Source organism: Grampus griseus, assembly GCF_964374135.1.
Source record: "Grampus griseus genome assembly, chromosome: 19".
Classification (NCBI taxonomy): domain Eukaryota; kingdom Metazoa; phylum Chordata; class Mammalia; order Artiodactyla; family Delphinidae; genus Grampus; species Grampus griseus.
In genome coordinates, this window is record NC_139013.1 from 14190584 (window position 1) to 14199077 (window position 8494).

Genomic DNA, 8494 nt, shown 5'->3' on the forward strand with positions numbered 1-8494 from the left:
CACCCCTCCCCCACACTATCCTCCATCAGGCAGTGTCTGCCTCTGCCTCTTTGCCATCTATTCTCACTAACACTTTAGTTTAAATATTGGCTCCCTCAGAAAAAAAAGAAACAAATCATCCCTCAGGTTATTTTACCTACACTACTAGTCTCTGTAACATGGTATAAAAATTAGGGATTCTAGTATGAAATGTGACATCTGATCTCAGCTACACCACCTACAAGCTGTTTAACCTGTAAACAAGAGGTTCTTATTCTCAATGTTGTTGAGAATGAAATAAGATATGTAGAACACTTGGTACACATCAGAAATTCAATAAATGTTAGCTCCCCTCTCCTTTATTTCCCATTCTTGGGACCTCTAAATCAATTATGGTATAAAGTGGTTGCCTAAAAGTTTTTTGGTGGGTCCCAAAGTCTTTTGGTGGGTCCCAAAAGATCTTTTTTTTTTAAAATTGCTGAGGTATAATCGACATATAACATTATATTTGTTTCAGATGTACAACGTAATGATTCAATATTTGTACATACAGTTGACCGTTAATGTGGAGGTTAGGAGCACTGACTCTGCACAATCAAAAATCTTCATATCACTTACAGTCGGTCCTCCATATCCATAGTTCCTCTGTATCTGCATTCTTGGATTTAACCAACCACAGATCCTGTAGTACTATAGTATTTACTACGGAAATGAATCTGCTTATAAGTAAAACTACTCAGTTCAAACCCATGTTGTTCAAGGGTCAACTGTATTGCAAAATGATCACCACAGTAAGTCTAGTTAACATCCATCACCATACATAGTTACAATTTTTTTTCTTATGAATTTTAAGATTTACTCTCTTCATAACTTTCAAATGCAATACAGTACTATTAAGTCTACACCATGCTGTACATTATATCCCCAAGCTTTATTTATTTTATAACCGGAAGTTTGTACCTTTTGACCCCCTTTACCCATTTCACCCAACCCCACCCCCTCACCCCCTGTCTCTGGCAACCAACAATCTGTTCTCTGTATCTATGAGCTTGGTTTTTGTTTGCTTATTTGTTTAAATTCCACATATAAGTGAGATCATAGGGTATTTTTCTTTGTCTGTCTTACTTCACTTAGCATAATACCCTCATGGTCCATCCACATGGTTGCAAATGGCAAGATTTCATTATTTTTCATGGCTGACTAATATTCCATTGTGCATTGCCTACCTATTGTTATATTATTTGAATAGTTTGTATTATGTATTTGAATTTTTAAATTTTATGTCTCTGTGCTTGTACCTGTGCCATGTTTAGATCATTTCTTTTTTAAAATCTTTGAATACTGGGTCAAATATGTCACTTTTCTGAAGATAGCTGTATACTTTATTTCTTTCATTACAAAAAAATTATTTATTACAACAAATTTGTAAAACACAGAGAAGCACAAATAAGTAACAAAAGTTATCTATAATCCTGTCAGTTAAAGACAACTGCTGTCAATACTGAGAATTCATTTCTAAATGTGATCATACTATGGCTATTGACCTGTAACCTGCCTTTATCATGCCAAAATATCAATACATTGTGAACAACTGTCCATGTCTTTACACATTTATCTTTACCATGAGTTGTAATGGCCTTATCATGTTACCATTTTACCAAGCCCCCTTTTTTGAACATGGTTTGCTTACAAATTATTGCCATTATAAACAATGAGCATCTCCTTAGACCAAATGCTAGTGCTTTCCTTTTTAAATTTTATTTTTAGTTAAATTATATTTAGTTAATAATCATAATTTTGTTATAAAAATAATTTGTATGTTATGAAGGGGTTCAGGTCTGATGTAACTACAATCCCCAATCCAAGGTATCTACTCAAAGTACCCAAAGGTAGCCACTGTTATCAGTTAATTATTTATCCTTTTAAAATATCCTTTTACATGCATACACATGTAAATGTGTATGTGGTACTGTTTTGTCACTAAAAATATTTCTATATAAAAAGGATTATAAGAGTATCCTGCAAAATGTGGAAAGTAAATGAATTATAGAGTGGATCCAAGGATTGAGTTGGTTCACATAAAACACTTAAAAGAGGACCTGCCCATTTACTTAGTGTCAGTTAGTTATTGTTACTGTTTGTGCTTTTTATTCTGTGTGGAGAATTGTTCACTTAAGTATAGAGCTCATTTTAATTGCTTCATGTAAGGCCATATTTTATAATATGAAATCATGGAGATAATAGAGTACACATATTCTAAACTTCAGTAAACACTTCCAGTACACCCAGCTCTCTCTGCTAGAACCTGTGTTTCCACTGCCATTAGGTTACTTTTGGCTGCATAAGGCAGAAAAACACAACTGCAACAAATAGAACAGAGAGTTAATTATTTCATTTAATTTAAGCTGGTTATTCTTAACCTTGGTTACTGATGTCTGGGTCCCACTCCCAGCGATTCTGATTTAATTGGTCTGGGATATAACCTGGACATCATCATTTTTAAAAGATCACCAGGTAATTCTGGTGTGCTGCCACAGTTGAGAATTAATGACTTAAAGTCATACAAGATGACAAGAAAAACATTAAGAGTTAATTGGTCTGGAGTGGGGTTCAAGCTTTAGAATTTTTTAAAAAGCTACCTAATTGATTCTAATAGCAATCAATTCAGAACCACTGGCCTAGGCAAATCATGATTCATTTTCTGGAGCTGATGAAAAAAAGCTATGGAAAAAAATTCTTGTAGCAAGAAAGTAGAGGAGGGATGATTTTGAGGGGGGCAGTCAGTAGTATCTGTCATACCTGTGCCCTTACCAGCAATTAACAATAGGAAAATATCACCGTTTGGTCATTTTAGTGGTGTTTTGGGATAAAACCTAAAGGAGATGGTATACATACATGTTTAATCAGCAGTCTTCATTTTTTTTCAATAGCAAGGTTTGACTTTTGTGAATCTTACATATTTTAAATCTTCATTCATTTTTTTCTGCTTTTTTTTGAGATTCTTTTGTTGCAGTATTGAATTCAAATCAGTTTTATTTTTTAAAAGCAGTTTAATGTTATTAAATTTTCTTTTTGGGGGGGTAATTTTCTTTCCTATGTCCAGGTTTTTTACATGTATTGATCTCCTTTTCACTTCATTTCTAGGTATTTTATATTTCTATTTAGTTTCATATTTAACATGAGAATTATTTAGGAATATGTCTTGTTTTGGGTAACTTTTAAATTTTGATTAAGTTTCAAACTTGCAGGAAAGTTACAAGAATAGTACCAAGTATTCTTGGGTACTCTTTGCTCAGATTCACCAATTGCTTACATTTTGCCCCATTTGTATTATCATTCCTGTGTGCACTTGCAATTGTTCTGCGTATCTATATATGCATGTGAGGACACACACACATACACAATACACACATTTTATCTGAACCATTTAAGAATAAGTTGCATACATTTGCCTCTTTACCCTTAAACACTTCAGTGTGTTATTTCCTAAGAACAAGAGTATTCTCTTACATAACCACAGTACAGTCACTAAAATAAGAAATTTAAACAACAGTGCAATACTGTTATGTAACAGTCCATATACAAAATTTTTTGCTAGTCTCAATAATATTCTTTGTAGCAATTCATCCTACTTACACCACACCCTCTCTCCCTGACTTGCTATCCAGGATACAGTCTAGGATCACACACTGAATTTAGTTATCATGTCTCTTTTTAGTCTTTTTTTTTTTTAAGATTTAATTTTATTTATTTTTGGCTACCTTTGGTCTTCGTTGCTGCAGGCTCAGTAGTTGTGGCATGTGGGCTTAATTGCACCACAGCATGTGGGATCTTCCCGGACGAGGGCTCAAACCCGTGTCCCCTGCATTGACAGGTGGATTCTTAACGACTGCACCACCAGGGAAGCCCCTTGGATTCATTTTTTAATCTGCTCCTTATTGTGGTTACGTTATTCATTTCAAATACTTTTAGGTTCATTTATTCCCTTTGTATTGTTTGATTTTTTAATTAATATTAATCCATTCTTGTTTATTTGATTGTATGAACATGGTTCCAAACATTAAAACTATACAAAAAGATACAGTTAGTGTCACTGTGCTCCCATAACCTTCGTTTTAGTGAATATTGTGCACTGAATTGTGTCCCCCCCCACCAAATTCATATGTTGAAGCTCTAACCCCCCAGTACTTTACAATATGACTATATTTGGAGACAGGGTTTTAAAAGAGATGATTAAAACGAGGCTGTTAGGGTGGATCCTAAACCAATCTGACTGGTATCCTTATATGAGAGGAAATTTAGACACACAAAGAGACACCAGGGATGCTCACACAGAGGAAAGACCATGTGAGAACACAGTGAGAAAGTAACCATCTGCAAGCCAAGGAGAGAGGCCTCAAAAGAAAACAAACCTGCTGAAACCTTGATATTGGACTTATAATCTCCAGAACTGTAAGCAAATAAGTTTCTGTTGTTTATATCATCCAGTCTGTGGTATTTTGGTTTGGCAGCCCTTGCAAACTAATAGTAAGTTATTTCCTCCTGGCTCATAGTATCTACTTGTTCCTCTGGAACATGCTGAGGTTGGACCCTTGTTACAGGTCTAGTGGCAACAGAATGGTTCTGGTGGGTCATGAGGAGAATTAGCATGCCTTTTCAGGTACTGCTCCAGGTGATGTTATTATAGGGTTTTCAGTCAGAGGAAAGCTAGTCTCCCGGACACTGGATTGCAAGCTTCCTCCACTGGTAAGAGAGGCCCAAAGCAAGTTGGAGGTTCAAGATTGTCAGTTTCATCTGGGTCCCAACCAGATGTCCCAGTTCCATATTTAAGGATATCATTCTTTCCCAATCAAGTCTCTACTTTTCACATGGAAATCATGGCAAGACTATGAATTCCTATTTATTTCCTTCCTGTTTCTTGGTTTACTCCAAGAAAACTCCAGATATCAAAATGGGTTTTCGATGTAGATGGCATGTAAGAAGAGATAAATGTGTTAAATTTGTTGTGAGTTCTAGCATATCTGAAAGGGCTGTTTCAACCAGTGCATTGGTTCTTTGGCAGGGCATGGGATTCTAATTATTATTTTCTCTCAGAAATTTGAACTTAGGACTTCTGGCTTAGAATATTTTTGGGAACTCCAAAGCTAATTTCATTCCTGGTCTTTTATTTATGCACTGTATTTTTACTGTTTGAATTCTTTTAGGATATTTTCTTTGTTCCTACTGTCCTGGAACCTAATGAAATTATATCTTAGTGTGAATAATTTTTATTCTTTATACTAGATACCAAGCGAGCCCATTTAATGTGGAGATTTGTGTCCTTCAGTTCTGGAAAATCTTCTTAAATGCTACTTTTAAAAACAATCTGTTTCTGTTCTCTTTGAAAGTTTTCCAACATACAGAAAATTAGAAATAATATTCAGTTCTTTGCCCCATATAGCCATCAGCTAAAATCACCAATTGTTAACATCTTACCACATTTGCTTTATTTTTCTAAATACACACACACGCGTGCGTGTGCATGCGTGTCCATTTTTTTCCCCTGAATCATTTGAAAATAAGTTGGGGACATCCTGACATTTTACCCTTAATACTTTTAGCGTACATCTCCTAAGTATAAGGACATTTTCCAAACAATAACAATGACATATCAAATCTTTGAAAATTAATATAAACTCACTAGTACCACCTCAAACATTTCATGTTCAAATCTCTCCAGTGGTTCCCCCAAATGTCTTTTTTTAGCTGATGTTATGTTTTTGTTTATTTACTTGGTTGTTTGTTTGCTTGATCTCAGATCCAATCAGGATTCATGTATTATTTTGGTTGTTGGGCTTCATTGGTCTCTTTTAATCTAGAACAGCCTCTCATTTTTGTTTGTTTTATATGACACTGAATTCAAGACAGTTGCCTTATAGAATGTCTCACAACCTCCATTTGTCTGATGGTTTTCTTATGGAAATAGGAGGCTTAGATTCAGCTTACCTATTTTGACAAAGGTGGTACGGTGTATTCTATTGCATTACATCAGAAGGCAGAGTGTCAGGTTGTTCCACTGTTGATGATACCAAGTTTCATCATTTAAGGTTAAATGATGGTACTGAGTACCAAACCTTTCCAGTATAAAGGTACATGTTTCCCTCTTTAATTAGTAAATCATATGTGGATTGATGCTAAGAGACTAAGTGAATATCCGTTATCTTGACCATTCACTTTCTGATTTTAGAATCCATTGAGAATCCTTGCCTGAATCAATTATTAGATTGGTGATTTCAAAATGGCAATTTTCAGATTCCTTCATTCCTTCTAACATCCTGCCTGATACTTGGCAGATGCTTAGCACACTTTCAAGAATGATCTCCCATTAGATGTTGACCTGGCTTGCATGACCTTCCAATGTCTTTCCTATTTTCTGTTCTTTTTTTAATTGAAGTATAGTTGATTTACAATATTGTGATAGTTTCAGGTGTACAGCAAAGTGATTCAGTTATATATATATATATATACATATATATATGTATATACACATATGTATATATTTCAGATTATTTTCCATTATAGGTTATATAGGAATATAGTTCCCTGTGTTATACATTTCCTATTTTCTACTTCCATATTTTTGTACTTTTTAAAGAGATTTTTCATTTATCCTTTAACTCTTCTAATGATATGTTTTTATTCCCACTTTATATTTTCATTTTCTAAGTATTCTTTTTTGCTTCTTATTCCTTTTATGTTATCCTATGCTTCTATCATGTGAAATGGCTTCTCATATCCCTCTGAAGATATTAGTGGTGGCTTCTGGAATTTTGTTTTCCTATGTGGTTTCTCTTCTAAGTTCCTTTGGGCTTTGTTTAATCTCTTTTATGTTACAGGATTTCCTCAAATGATGATATTTGTATCAGTATTATAGAGTACCAGTATTATAGAGTGGACACTAAGAAGCTGATTTAACTTTTTGTATGCCAGTTAGTAGACCTTCTTAAGTACGTAATGCTCCCATTTCTTAAGCCTTTCTGGGGTTTGCAGCATAAATCATCCCCTTCTGGGTTTTCCTTACTTTTGGGTTAGGTTTCATCTTTCTTTGTTAAGTTGTTCGTCATTTCTCTTCATGCTTTCCAGCTTCAAAAGTTTTGTTGCTATTTCCTCTTCAATTTTCTTTGACTTTGTGGGTTCCTTTTGTTAAAAAACCAGTTCATTCCTTTTAGTGAGATTTTTTTAAAGGACAGGAATAACCACATGTGATTCACTTTCACTGTTTGAGAGAAAGTATATCCTTTTCTAGAGAAATAGTTTTTAGAAGTTTATTTTTAAGAATAATGAATTTTGAGACTAATTTATTATATTAGCCATTCAGTAAATGTATTTTGATCTTTTTGTGTGTGCCAGGGTTCAAGCTGACTAAAGTAACAGACATTACCCTTGCCTTCCTCAATCTTGGCTCTGTGGTAGCAGACAGACATTAAGCAAACATTCAAAAAAATATGAAATTTGCTGGGGACTTCCTGGCGGTCCAGTGGTTAAGACTTCACCTTCCCATACAGGGGTTGCGGTTTGATCCCTGGTCGGGGAGTTAAGATCCCGCGTGCCTTGGGGACAAAAAACCAAAACTAAAACAGAAGCAATATTATAACAAATTCAATAAAGGCTTTAAAAAATAGAGGAAATTTTCAATTGTAGGGGATAAATGTGTAATCATTCATTACCAAACACTAAACACAAAGACAGGAAGAAAAAAAAGTTAAAAAAGTGCTTTGAGAAAAAATGGCGAGATGTGCAAAATTAAGACTGAGTATTCAGAAAAGATATTTATTAGGGTATGCTAGTTAGCAGAGATCTGAACAATGACCAGGAACTTGCAGGTGAAGAGTGGGGGCAGTGGGAAGGGAGGTATGGAAGAATATTTCAAGCAGATTAAATTGTTGGGAGAGGGGCATGTTACAGTTTAGTGCATTTGAAGAACGAAGTAAGGCCAGTGTAACTATGGCTTATTGCTGATAGGAGAGAGGTATCATCTTGAAGAGGCAGGCAGTAGGCAGGTCTCTGAGGAATTTTAAAGACCAAGTTAAGGAGTGTGGATCTTATCCGAGGGACAGTGGGAAACCACTGAAGCATTCTGAGCAGAACAGTGCCAGACTGAATATCACTCTGGCTGTTAAGGGTGCAAAACTGGAAATGCAAGCAGCTAGATAAAATACTGCTTTCATATCCAAGTAAAAGATAATTTTGACTGGAATTATCTACTGACAGTGGGAATGGAAAGAACAATTTCAAGACATTTTTAGGCCGAGCCTAAACAAGCTTGCTGTTTGAGTATTGTAGGAAGAGAATGGAGCTGAAATGTTTTCACCTTTTGTTGCTTGAGTTATTTATTCAGGGTCTTAATTGATGTCTCTGAATCCTTTTATTTTCCTGGTCACTTTTATGGCATATAAGTCTTCCAAAATAATAGCTACCAAACACTGTGGCATTACTTTATACAACGGTGTAAATATCAATACATTAATGTGATTTC